At 42.8% G+C, this 14,656-nt stretch overlaps 1 long non-coding RNA gene across 2 annotated transcripts in view; it reads right to left on the reverse strand.

The window, feature by feature from the left end:
- Window positions 1-4,744: 4,744 nt before the first annotated feature.
- Window positions 4,745-14,656, reverse strand: part of LOC124245594 (uncharacterized) — a 45,642-nt gene continuing 35,730 nt past the window's right edge. Inside the window, exons 1-4 of one of the 2 annotated variants that reach the window (XR_006890284.1) lie at window positions 11,967-12,073; window positions 10,614-10,759; window positions 10,168-10,380; window positions 4,745-6,711 (exon numbers count right to left, since the gene is read on the reverse strand). This is a non-coding gene — a long non-coding RNA (uncharacterized LOC124245594). Of the gene's footprint in view, window positions 6,712-10,167; window positions 10,381-10,613; window positions 10,760-11,966; window positions 12,074-14,656 lie in introns of those variants that run through there. The other variant, XR_006890285.1, reaches the window with a different exon arrangement.

The following is a 14,656-nucleotide window of genomic DNA, read 5'->3' on the forward strand; positions in this document are numbered from 1 at the left end:
ACACGCTCATACACTTACACACAGTTGTCCACACACTCACATTCACATGCTCTCACACTCATACACACTCACCTGTACATACTCACACACCTACACACCCTCAACCACACACACACACACACACACACACGCTACTTCGACCTCTCATTAACCTGATCCTCTTTTGTCTCTCTCCCCACCGCTCAACAAACTGTTCATGTCCATGCTTTTGTTCAACACATCTGACATGTTGTATATTTAGCTGTTGGATATTGTCTAGTGGCATTCAATAAGCACATGGTCTGACCATCCCTCCTGTAAGCAGGTTAAAATGCTTACAACGCGTACACCCAGGTGATCAGACAGTGTTCGTGTCCACACTTTAGTTCGTAGAATTAACGAGGGGCGTAATTAAGTACTTTCCATGTAAATACCTGGTGTGCTCGCTCTGGGAAGGGAAAGCAATATGCAGACACATTTTTTTAAATAATGGATCATTATTTGGTTCTTTCTCCTGTGGGCATTCAATGACTTGCTGTAGAGCACAAATAAAAGCCCAGTAGTATGTGGAAGTCCTATGCAAAGCTGGAAACAGGCGCAAGGGTCCGAGTCTGTGGGAAGGCTGATTTGGAAGCCAATGGGAGGGACTCGAAAGGGTATCCCGGCCACGCTGTCATTGTTTCGCCAAGAAAGATTCATGTCTCTATGATCTCTCAAGCCAGTACTTTTCACTGTGTTCAAATGCCAGCTGGGGACCAAAAAGGAAGAGAAGAGGGAGAGTTGGAACAGCCAGTGACCTGTTCGCCCTCTCTCCCTCCCCGTGCAACAGGCTGTGAACAGAGAGAAGTCTTTATGTGCCAGGATTCACTTCTCTGCAGAGACACCGGGCATTTTCCCCGCTGCCTACAGAATGCTTACGATTATGGGGGACCCTTGCTGGGCAGCCCAAGGTGCCCGGAACCCTAGGCCATCCTGTGGCCCTTCTGGTGGTGAGGGAAAGCGGGACAGCTAGCTCCCAAATGGAGTATCCCCGAACTCCCGCCCCTCCATGGTTCTGAATCCAGACAACGAACTTGTCCTACATCTCGCCTGCTTTGCTCCTGTGCAAGGGAGAGAACAGAGGATTTTATTTCAATAAGGAAACCTCATGAGCTGCATTCCATCAAATAGAAAGTCGGGGACTGGACCATAAGAAACAAAAGTAAAAACCCAGAAATTGCGATTACATGCAACCCTTCAAAATGTCGCCATGCTCCGTGCCTGTTGATAACGGATTAAAACAGTCAACACTGATTTTCATCTTCTTGCAATAGTCTCCTAGTACATGGCCTATGCAAATGCACAGGAAATGTTGACTATGCTGCTGGCACCACTTTCTCTTTTGCTGGAAGGGAGATTCTAGATAAAAATCTTTATTTTTGCCATTCTTTGCTTTCTCATTCATATTTTTTTCCTTTGCCTCAGGGTTACAGAGTGGAAAACTCCATGTTCTCTTTTTCTTAACTCTACATTTTCAGGTTGGTGCAGTTTATCACTGCATTCTATGCATCATCTATCTATCTATCTATCTATCTATCTATCTATCTATCTGTCTATATATCTATCATCTATTATCTATCATCTATCTATTATCTATCGTCTATCTATTATCAATCATCAATATCCATCTAATTGTATATCTATCTATCATCTATGTTTGTATGTATCTACCTATCATCTATCTATCCATCTATGTATACCTATCTACCTATCATATATTTATAAAATTTATATATTCATATATATATAATTTCCTTCATGTTCATACAACTAAGACATTAATTAAATTCCAACTAACAAAAATTACATTCTACAAGCTTGGTGTAGTGGCAAGCTGTGCCACCTGACCCTGGGACCAAGGTACACGCTGTGAGGCTGAGAATCACTTTTCTTTGTTAGACCTTACCTTTCTCCTGGGTAGGACTCGGCAGTCAACCTAGAAATATTACAGGTGGCTTGTCATCTTAAAATGCATCGGTTCTACGGCTACGGGAGACGTGAACTCTGAACGTAGAGCTGTTGTCCTTTAACATGTAGCCCGGGCATCAGCACACATCACTGTTAGGATAACTGTGTGGTGCTGGCTCCTCAGCACACCCCAAAGGCAAGCTTGCTCTCCCAAGGGCCATATTTTACAAAGAAGATGGCAGCCCTGAGAACATGGTCCTCATAAACCCCTCTTCCTGCACCAGACTTCTGTGGCCATCAGTCCGTCTTGCCACCATGAAAGCCAACCACCGTCTTGTGTAGTGACGGGTGAAGACTGTTTGATCAGAGCTGTCTGACTGTCTTCAAGCAATAGAAATACAAGATAAAGATGACTTTCCGAGCACAGCAAACATAATTGAGCTGTACAGCATGGCTCCTCAAAACCATTGATTGTTCTAACCAATAGATTCCTTTGCATTTGATCTTTTTGTAATGGCCTTTGTCTTTTATTGCCTCTAGCAACTACTGTTAGAATGGAGGAAACTTGCCTCCACTAAGAGGCTATTTGACTTATGAACTCAAGCCAGACCAACATAGCCAAGCTCTCCTATCACCCCCATATCTGTTCTTACCCCTCCTCTTCTCTCCTCATGCTTGTCCAGAAGGAGATCCTTCTCCAAATTATCAATTTTTTTTTATAGCCAATATGAGAGTCTTGTTGGAAAATGTTGACCTTCATGGCTACACTTTTCTGGAGAAATCATTTCTCAGACCCCCAGCACTTGCATATTTTGCTTCTCAGCTGGATTTCCTCATCCCAAAAAGCTAGCTTGCAACCACCACCATCCACCCCACACAGAGGATGTGGCCATGTCAGGCCTTCCAGCCTATGGTCAATTTATCTGAAAGAGTCACCTGGTAAAAGGCATTATTTCGATCAACAACTGTTTAAGAGAACCTGGCACAAAAGCCAAACATATTACTTAATTTTAAGTGGCTGTCTGCTGGTTGGCCCAACCGTCTCTCCTTCATACCAATGCTTCTTTCAAGAGATTCCTCTATTTCCCAGTTTAGCACCCAAGTAGGTGTCTCCAAATAAGTGAGCATCCAGTGTCCACCCATTCCACTACTGTGAGAGTCTGTACATAGATACTGCCAACATCAATGCTCACCTACTGCATACCCCAACATGACCAAGAGCTGTACATCAAACAGCAATTCTGCTCCTTCTGGCTTTCCAGACCCAAGGTAAGAGTGTTCTTTGGTCTCAGATTGACCATAGAGGCATTGATATTTGAAATAAGCAACATAAAAAAGCTCACTGTTTCTCATACATGTTTCCAAAGAAGATATACAGGTGCCCAAGAGGCACATGAAAAGATGTTCAGCATTGCTAATCATCAGGGAAATGCAAATCAAAACTACACTAAGATATCACCTTATACCCGTCAGAATTGCTATAATCACTTAGACAAAAAATAACAAACGTTGGAGAGGATGTGGAGAAAAGTGAACCCTCATACACTGCTGGTGGGAATGCAAATTGGCACAGCTACTATGGAAAGCAGTATGGAGATTTTTCAAAAAATTAAAAATAGAAATATCGGGGCTGGCCCTGTGGCTGAGTGGTTAAGTTCACGTGCTCCGCTGCAGGCGGCCCAGTGTTTCATTGGTTCAAACCTGGGCGCAGACATGGCACTGCTCATCAAGCCATGCTGAGGCAGCGTCCCACATGCCACAACCAGAAGGACCCACAACGAAGAATATACAACTATGTACCCGGGGGCTTCGGGGAGAAAAAGGAAACAAATAAAATCTTTAAAAAAAAACCCTCTATAAAAATAGAAATATCATATGACCCAGCTATCCCACTACTGGGTCTTTATCCAAAGAACTTGAAATCAATAATTCAAAGAGACTTATGCACCCCTATGTTCATTGCAGCATTGTTCACAACAGCCAAGATGTGGAAGCAACCCAAGTGCCCATCAAATGACAAACAGATAAAGAAGATGTGCTATACATATACAACAGAATACTACTCAGCCAAGAAAAAAGACAAAACCATCCCAATCACAGAAACATGGATGGACCTTGAGGGTATGATGTTAAGTGAAATAAGCCAGACAGTGAAAGACAGACACTGTATGATTCCACTCATATGTGGAAGATAAACAAACACATGGACAAAGAGAACAGAATAGTGATTACCAGAGAAAAAGGGGATGGGGAGTGGGCACATGGGGTGAAGGGGCACATTTACATGGTGACTGACAAGTAATAATGCACAACTGAAATTTCACAATGTTATAAACTACTATGACCTCAATAAACAAAAAGGCTCACTGTTTTAGAACAGAGGATTGAAGAAGAAACAAATAAAATCAACATAGAGATAGCAGCACTGGGGAAATGAACTGAGTTACAATCCTAAGGAAAGGGAAAAGCTAGAACTGTCCAGGAGGACCGTCTAGCTATCCTTAGAAAAGACTTTGGGCTGGAAAATAAAATTCAACCCCTGTATATATTCATTTTGCAGGGTTGTAGTAATAAATGACCACAAATCATGTGACTTATGACAACAGGAACTTACTCTCTCACAATCTGGAGCCCAGGACTCTGAGATGAAGGGGTCACAGGGCCACACTCCCTCCGGAGGCTCCAAGGGAGGGTCCCTCCTGCCTCTTCCAGCTTCTGGGGCTCCAGGCGTCCCTGGGCTGGGGGCCGCCTCCCTCCCATCTCTGCCTCCGTCCTCACGTGGCTTCTCCTCTGTGTCTGTGTCTTCTCTTCTGTCTCTGATCAGGACACTGTCACTGGATTTGGGGTCACCTTCATCCAGGATGACCTCATCTCAGATCCTTTACTTCACTAGGATCATCTGCAAAGACCCTATTTCCAGATAAGTTTGCATTCACAGGTTCTGGTAGGATTTGGAGATACCTTTTAAGGTGCCACTCTTCAACCTAGGACACCTTAATAATGAATTCACGCTCCAAATTGCCTTAGAAGTCTTAAACAGTATCCACTTTAAAACCAAAATAGTCACTCGCCCTTTCCACATGTTTCTCCTTCTGTATCCTTCCCATTGCTCTCACTACCTCACAAGATGACACCATCATCTGCCTTTGTAAAACTTAATGAGTGACTAACTCCTCCCCCTACTGGATAATAGAACCGCACACTTCTTAAGAATAAATCCATACTTTATTTACCAGAGAATCTATACAATGCCTCGCACATAATAACCACATCTTGTTTGGCAAATTAACATGAATTTATCCAAATCATAAGCCTTTAATTTTTAGAAAGAAAAATAGATATCTATTTTTCTACATCATTTCAGAGTTGTTCTCTAGATATGCATGCCCTTTGCTGTGAAATCATACAGATTTTTTTTTTAATTTCATACATCATTTGCTGAAATGCCCTTTACAATGTAATGGAAGATAGAGCTTAAGGAAATAAAACTCTGTAGAAAATAAATTATCTTCTCTCTTTGTCTTGAGACCCAAAGATCTTACCTTATTAACAACCTCAGAGAGTCTCACAAAGCAAGTCTAGCAGTGAAGACAGCTGAACTCCAGCTTAACGGGAACCCTCGTTAATCAGACAGAAACACCAAGGTCCCGAGCACCACAGCTGGACGTAGTCATCCTGCAGAGAAGACGACCCTCACAGGACACAGGGAAAAAGTGTTTTGACAGGAAATGTATGGCAAAGGTGTGCCACGCGTGGTCACCAGATCTTGCTTCACTTGACCAAAGCAGAGCGCCGTGTGCATGGAGAACACGCTCTGTTAGTTAGGGTAATGCTGAGCTGCTTTAACGAATGAATCCAAAATCTCAGTGATGCTAACAAATAGCTGTTGTTAAATCCAAAATGGCTGTTTCTGGTTGGCTGGTCACGCTCCTCAAGAGCTGGTTCAGGGACCCTGCATCCTTCCATTTTGTGGCTATGACATCTGTAACCCTTGCCTCCAAGTTCACCAGGATGTGGATATTTAATCAGAGGAGAGAGGATGGAGAAAGTGCATTAGCCTGCTAGGGCTGCCATAACCAAGAACCACAGATATTTATGTCTTACCATCCCGGAGGCTTGACGTCTGAGATCCACGTGAGGGCAGGGCTGGTTTTTCCTGAGGCCACTCTCCGTGGCGTGTGGACACCGTCTTCTCCCTGTGTCTTCACATGGTCATCCCTCTGTGCGTGTCTGTGTCCTCATCTCCTCTTCTCATAAGGACCCCAATCCTGTTGGATCAGGCCCTGATGACCTCATTTTACTTTAATCACCTCTTTAAAAACACCATCTCCAAATACAGTCAAATTCTGAGGTCCTGGGGTTAGGACTCCAACAATATGGATTTTGGGGGAACACAACTCAGTCAAAAACAGAAGTCACGCTCTTATCTTGCCACCTGGCCCAGAAGAGAAATGTGAGAATTCTATGTGCACTTCGTTGGCAAGCCTTCATTCCCATGGTCCCATCTCGATGCCCAGGTTAGAGGTGAGAGTCTGGCTCACATAGATGCTAATGCCTTAGCCATTTCTCCACAGTGACTCAACCCAACAGATGAGGAGCATGGATAGACACGGAAGAGTCACAGTGGACAGGTAACCATTTCAGCCCCAACTGCACTTCAGAAGACGCCTTTCTGGCTCCACACCAACACCATTCCGTTCTCTACGTCGGGTCTCCATCACTAGAGAGAGACGCCGTAATTGATTCTCTTTCTCAGTTGATCACCTCTTCTTGTAGAAACCATTCCTAAGTAAATATTTCTATATTACACTCATGCCTTTAGATCACCCCCCTAACCAGGACACTGCTCAGATTTGTTATTTATTTTACTGACTTTAATTAGCTGGATGGAGGAGGAAAACAATCCCTCGGTTATTGGCATGATGGTGAAACAGATGAGATCAGATGCCAGATCATCTCTGCCTGGGAGCATAAAGGGATGAGTTGGGGCCTCAAAAGGGAGCACTGGAAAGGAACATTGACTGAACGAGAATCCCTGCAGGATGGAGCTGAAGAGGGGATTCTCCACTCAGCAAAGACTTAGGTAACGTATGCAGCACTCAAGACTGGCGTCATCCACTGGAAATAGGAAGAGCATGGTCTTTCACCATCTCACAGTGTAGGTAGAACAGCAGATCCATAAACAGAGAACTGTAGCAAAATGGGGTGAGTATTATGACAAAGGCGTGTGCCAAAGAGATAAGGGGAGACAATACTCCTATACTCTACTATGCTCTGCAGGCAAAGAGCCTAGGAGCTATTTATCGTAAAACGATCCAGGTGTCTTAACAAACAGAGACAAATGGTATTCTCTTTTTCTAGGTAACTCTGATAGGAGAACAACGAATTAAAACAAGGAAGCCCAGACAGTTCAGAGTCCAGGGCCCAGATGACATTCTTGGATCCCATTGTTCCCAGAAACTACGGTGCAATTTGAGCTCTTCTAATTCTTATCTGGGAGGGTGGAGAGGAACATGGTCAGTCACCCGGGAGCCTGGAAGAACAGGATTTACCTGGCCCGAGTGTGCAGATCAACAACCCAGATCTCCAGCCTCCAACAAACCAGCCTCCTCAACTGTGAAATTCAACTCAGTTAGAGTCTGGAGAGAGGGAAGGGAGACCCAAAGGGTTATATGTGCCTTCCAAACGTCTTTTTTAATTTATTTCACCAACTGTGATTAGACAAAGAGGGCTTCTCTCCCCAGGGGTTGTGTCTTCCCAACCCAGGAGTAAAGGGAAGTATTTAGGTTCTTTCCATGACTTGATTAGCTGTGGATGTGGCTCCTCTTTATCAATATAGAGAAAGTAATCACCCCCACTCTATGATGCCATATAACAGCTTCCTTTAAAAGGAGGGAAATGGATAAACAAAGTGTGGTCCATCTATACAATGGAATACTATTCAGCCTTAAAAAGGAAGGAAATTCTGACACATGCTACAATGTGGATGGACCTCGAACACGTTATGCTAAATGAAATAATTGATTCAAAAGGACAAATACTGTATGATCCCATGTATATGAGGTCCCTAGAATGATCAAATTCATAGAGACAGAAGGAAAAATGATGGTTACTAGGGGCTGGAGGAGGCGAGAATGGGAAGTTGCTGTGTAATGGGGACAGAGTTTTGGTGTTGCAAGACGACGAAAGTTGTGGAGGTGGATGGTGGTGATGGTTGCACAATAACACGAAGGTACTTAGCACTACTAAACGGCACGCTGAAAAACGGTCAGGATGGTAAATTTTGTGTTATGTCTATTTTACCACAATTAAAAATTTTAGGAAGGGACGCTACTTTGGAATGACTGATGCAAAATGCAAGGCATTCTCTCTGGACAAGCATTTCACATGCCTCTGGCTCCACATATTCACGGATGCCCAACGGCTAGTCTACCTGCCAAATCTAGTTGTGATACTCTGGCCTAGAGGGAGTTCATTATTCAGATTAGAAGGTCATTTCTGAATGCCGGTTGCAGTTATATGATTTGCTCTTTGATAAAATAGCCTAAATGTTCTTCTCTGCTCGCTTCCTACCTCCCCTTAGGAGCAAGGCTGCGTTATCCTCTGACACAGTGGGCGGTGCAGAACCACCCTTTCAGACAAGAGGCTCCTAAGATTATTGAAAGGAATCCTTCAGTCGTGAATCAAAGCCCGGACATACAATTCCATACAAAACTTCTCCAACCAGGGCGAGAGTGGTCACAAAAGCAGGCTGTGCCATTCACTAAACTATAGCCACTCTCCAACGCAACGATCCAAGAATAATTTTCCCCAAGAAAGAATCATCGGCTTTATAGTTACACTGAACCACATTTTCCACGCTGCGATGAATATTTTTGACATGATTCACGTGAAAATAACCACCTGCAAATCCAACATTCCAAATGCAGTTCCCTTAGCAACTGGGCATTTTCTTACTGATACAAACCCACCCCTGAACCCCTGACTACTTGTCTTTGAAGAGTATTTGCATGCAAAATGCTGCCACCGTAGCAAACACTTAGAAATTTATAGCCCGGAATCTTTTTCATTTGGTCCACATGGATACAACTTTAATAACCTAATTCCATTTAGATCATTGAGTACTTAGAAACAAGAAATTATGGGACTTGGCTTCTTCATCCTGCCAATAACAGCTGTAAACAGTGCTGAACAAAAGATCAACGTATACGTTTTTAAAAAGTGCATCAGCGAATTGGCAAATTAGTAAAGAATACTCAGATTCTGAAGCTGTAAGTGAGGGTGAGAAGTCAGAAGGATGGGCTGGGCACTGCAGAGCCTACGGAATTGAGGTTCAGTTTCCAGCGATCCCCAGAGTCTGATACAACATTCCCCCATCCCACACAGAAACAGATCTCCCAGAAAAAAGATCTCCCAGTTGACCCACACAATTGCAGGAAATAATAAGTGCTCATTGTTTCAAGCCACTAACTGGAGGGTGAATTGCTCTGCAGGAAAAGCTAATTGCTACCATTTTGCATCCAAGATAACAGAACATTCATAGTTTTTGCCCTGGGTCTTCATGCTACTCAGACTTACAGTCGGTTCTTCTTATCTGCAGATTCCATATTTGCAAATTTGCCTACTGGCCAAGATGTATTTGTAACCCCCAAATCAATACTTAGCACGTTCGTGCTCAATCACAGAAAATTTGAGTTCCCAGCCGAGGATGAAGGAACCGACGCCCTGCTTTCTTGTTTCAGCTCTCCTCCTGTCAACAGTCTTTTCCTTGGTATAGTTACTGCCACGCTTTTGCATTTTTGTGCTTTTGGGCGGTGATTTTTCTGTTTAAAATGGCCCCCAGGTGTAGTGCTGAAGGGCTGCCTAGTGTTTCTAAGTGCAAGAAGGCTGCCATGTACCTTATAGAGAAATTACGCGTTAGATGAGTTTCCTTCAGGCAAGAGTTACAGCGCCCATTGGCTGCGAGCTCAATGTTAATGAACCAACAATATATAATATAACTAACAATGTATATTATTATTAACAATATATAATATTTAATATAATATATATTCAATGTCCTTAAACATAAACACACATAAAACCAGGTTATGTGTTGATGGGTTGATGAACATGTGGTGACCAGAAGCTCTCAGGAAACTTACCCTGTCCATCCCCTAGGAACACGGTTTATTGCGCACCAATTTAGTGTTGGCAGCAACTGAATAGAACTTAATGGTGGATAATGAGAATCAACTGTACCTGGTTCGTCCCAGTCAGACAGTTGGATTGCATCTCTTGGCCCCTTGGAGTCAGCATGGGCATGAGACTAGTTCATTCAAAGAGGTAGGAGCAGAAGTGACGTGTCAATTCTGGGGGACAGCTTTAAGGGATAATTGTCATTGGCCACATCCCTTCTTCCCATCTGCCACAGAAAACAGCTGTTCCCTGCACGGTGACAGTTCCTCATTTGATCTGCATGATAAGAACAGAAAAACATCTCTCTGCTGAACATGGCACCTCAAGTCAGCCGTCACACAGGTGTGACACCCCAAACCTGCATTACCCGTGCAGTCTGAGAAACGCAAGCCAGCAATTCAGGTTAAAGCAGTTTTAGACTGATAATGTCTCCAGTTTTAAAGAAATATGAAACATGCATGCTTAATAAACCTAATTAACTTATCAAATCTAAAGTTAATTATATTTACCTTCTGAAAATAGAGGAATCTTGAATTCAGAAAATGAAAACTCCATTCTTGATTTTCACACTTCTCTCATGCTTCTTTTGTTATATATTTGGGTTGATTTAGTTTTTGAAGCCCCAACAGACATGATTCTCATGGTTGTATATAACCTGGTAGAAACAAAATCACATAACTTATCAAGAGGAACCCATAACATTCTGAAACCCCCAAATCTTTCCAATGGATAAAGTGCCCAAAATAGGAACAGGTGTCCCAAAAGAAGGAAGCAAAATTGTATCCACAAAGAATGCGTCCATTGGAATTTTCAGATGTAGAATGTGTATGTTTTATATGTTTAAGAAATAGAAGAATTGATACACGTAAGAACAAGATTGTATATGAAATTAGAGAAAAGAACCAGCCCAAACGCGTAGAAATGGAAAATACAATCCTTTTAGTTTAAAACTCACTGGACTAACTTAATAGTTGATTGGACAAATTAGAAGGTTGAACAAGAGAAAAAATATATCAACAATCTAATTAAATTACCCAAAATATAGGACAAGGAGAGAGAAAAGCAGAAAGTATGGAAGAAAGAGTTCTGAAATATGGAGGGTAGAATCAGGTCTCATATACATCTCACCAGGTTCCCTAAAGAGAGGAGAAGGAGAGGATGGATCTCTCCTGCTGGAGAGAGAATGGTGAGAACTTCCTAGAACCACCACAGGTGGAGTCCACAGATTCAGGACGCTCAACGAATCCTGTGCCTAGTCTATAAAAAGGAACTCATAACTCATCCCGTCAAAGTAAAACCACAGGACTCCAAATGCAAAGAACAAATATGCAAGAAGCCAGAGAGAAAACATAGACTTCCTTCAACTTGATGCTGTTTCAACTTTCAGTTAGAACAGAAACAGCCAGGACCTGGACGGCTGTGGAACGATGTGTTTAATAGCTAAGATAAAGTTTTGGTCAAGTTGGAATTGTACAGCCAGAGAAAATGTTCTTCAAGGGAGTGAAATTACAATATTTTGGGAGGAGAATGTCAATGGCTGTTTCCTCGTGGAGCTGGTGGTAATTTTGCATGGCAGCACGGCTACCCAAAAGAATTATTGGAGGGGCTGCTGATTGCTTTGGTCTTGGAATTTTTTAAAAATGACTATTCCACGGCTATTCTTTCTGGCAATTGCTATTAGAGGGGATGACAACTGAGTTCTCTAACGGGCTGTTTGATTTATGAATTTGCATCAGACTGGCTAAACCACGCTCTTCCACAATCTTGCCATAGGTGCTTCCTCCTCCCACTCCCTCACTTGAGTGAACTCTGGTCCTGAAGTGTGCCCCCCACCAAATTAACAGTTTTATTGAGTAACGAACATGCTGAATGATGCATTTTACATTGAAGGAAAGGGGCCAGCCTGGTGGTGTAGTGGTTGACTTTGCATGCTCCGCTTCAGTGGCCCAGGGTTCACAGGTTCCAATCCCGGGTACAGACCTACACACGGCTCATCAAGCCATGTTATGGTGGCATCCCACATACAAAATAGAGGAAGATTGGCACAGATGTTAGCTCAGAGACAATCTCCCTCACCAAATATATATATATATACGTATTTTACTCACTTAAAAGTAACAATAACAGATCCAATACAACATTGTTCACAAACAATGCAAAAAAATAAAAAATAAATAAATTGAAGGAAAGTGACCCTCGATAATGAGTAAAGAAAGCACTAAATATCCAGAGACTATAAACTGGATAAATAAATGACCTTTAGAATCATGTCTGCTGGGGCCTCAAAAATAAAATCAAACCAGGATACAGAACAAAAATATTGTGAAAATCAGGAATGGATGTTTGCATTTACTGAATTCCAAGATCCCTCTATTTTCTATTTTCAGAAGGTGAATATGATTACCTTTGGATCTCATAATAAGTTAATTAAGTATATAGAGGATTCAGGCTTACATTTCTTTAAAAAATTAAAATATAGTGTCTGACTATCACATTATTAGATATAAACAAAACACACTTAGAATAAATAATTAAACTACAAGCAGGCCAAAACAGAGAGAGAGACAGAGAGAGATGGAAAGGCAAGACAAATACAAATAAAATAATTAACTATAGAAATAAATCCAGATAATGGTAGGATTGAGTAACCACTCTCAGGCACTGTTGTTGGAAATGTAACATGTTCCAAACTTCGGCAAGCCAGTTGACAAAAATCTATCAATGTTGAATAGCCTTCTTCCTGGCATTTTCACTTCTGAATATTTGCTTCCACGCACTCACTGAGGAAAAACAGTGGTGCCAGGATGTTCACTGCAACATCGCCTATAACGTGAGAAAGATAAAAACTCAAGAAGCAGCCTTGAATATCCAGCAGCAAAGATAAGATATTTAAAAACTACACACACACACTCTTTCCTGACCAAGAGTAAACTCTAAATAAATATTTGCTAGCCAGTTAGATAAATTATTCCCAGATTTCCAGCTCTGCCATGGGGCATGCCATGGTCTGGACAGACCCACATGGAGGAATCCCATTCTACAGCATTCCTGGTTCCCAATGTACCTATAAGATCTCCCAGAGATGCACCAGGGGAACTTTACATCCACATTCCATTCTACACCATGACAAGGTTTTTAAAATTTTCTTACAACAGAGATCAGTATATGAAACAATACTTGTCACCCACAATCTCATAACTGAGTGACATCTCGATTAAGATGATGCTTAGGCATCTTTGCTGATCCCAGATAACATTTAAAACTGAATGTCCCCCTTGAAGACAGTCTCTCCTGCCACAGCCCCCAGCTCGGTGAGCTCCACCTTCCTCCATTGCTCAAGCGGAATCTCTGTGGTCACACTCTAACTCCATCCCTTCAGTTCCTACCTTTCATTCAACATCAGTTCCTGTTTGTTCTCCCCCCTAAATCGCTCTCGTGCTGAGCTGCTTCTCTCCACCACCTCCCAGGCAGCCCAGGGTATGCCCCCGCTTCCTTGCTTGCCCTGTTCATCCCTTCTCCACTCAGCGTGGTCTTAAAATGCCAGCTCTCCTTCTCTCCCTCCAACGACTCGCATGATCCATACATCCGTGCAGAATCTGACCCGTGCCTCCAGCTCTCATCACACATTTACTACTTCACCTCTCTCAACAGCAGCCACTTTGGTCTTCCTGCAACTCCTCAATGTCCCAGCTCCTTCTCTCAGTCTTTTTGATATTTAGTCTCCAGGTCTTGAACTCTCCTCCCAAAGGCGCATCCTACTCATCCTCAGAACTCTCCTTCCATATCATTTCCTCGGGACAGGTGGCATGACTGTCTCCATTAGCTTGACTTTACTCTGTCATGGGCTGTCCTACACCTGAAGTTTTCCTTGCCATCATTTATCACAATTGTCGTTAATTGTTAGTCAGTTTTCTGTTCAAAGTCTGTCTCCGTGGTAGCCAATAAGCAGTAAGAGTAAAGGGATCAAGTGCTTTCTCTTCACGTTTACATCCCAGGGCTTTGCACAGGATTGAGCACATAGTATATGTTAAATAAATATCTGGTGACTCCTTGATAGAATCAACGAATCAAGAACCAATGAATGGATTGAGGGAGACTGACCAGCCATTTTCTCCATACCAATGACATAACGACACTGCACAGCACTTAGCAACCTCCTTTGCCTGGGTCTCTGTCCATCTCCCTCTGAAAGTCGTGGTGAGCTCACACCCTTTGCTCACCAAGATCGACTCCACATGCAGCCACACAGGCAGCTTTGCTGGCCATCACTACAGTTCACTCATAATTAAGCTGCAGTTTGAGAACAAGCTTCAGCCAGTCCTTCTTGGGAACAGTCTGTGCTCCCGTTGATAATGACCTCTCCTCTTCAGTCCACTGGGAGAGAGCTCCCCGGCATCACGATGCTCCAGTTCTGTGATTTCCCATCCCATAGGAGAGGTAACAAGTGATGCCAGGGAGCAGAGGGTTCCAAGCTTTTATTACAGGAACATTCATTTTAGCTCTGCTGTCCAGTAGAACATTTATGTTACCACAGTCTTCAGAAAGCTCTGGG

This window comes from Equus quagga, chromosome 10 (assembly GCF_021613505.1).
Source record: "Equus quagga isolate Etosha38 chromosome 10, UCLA_HA_Equagga_1.0, whole genome shotgun sequence".
Taxonomy (NCBI): Eukaryota; Metazoa; Chordata; class Mammalia; order Perissodactyla; family Equidae; genus Equus; species Equus quagga.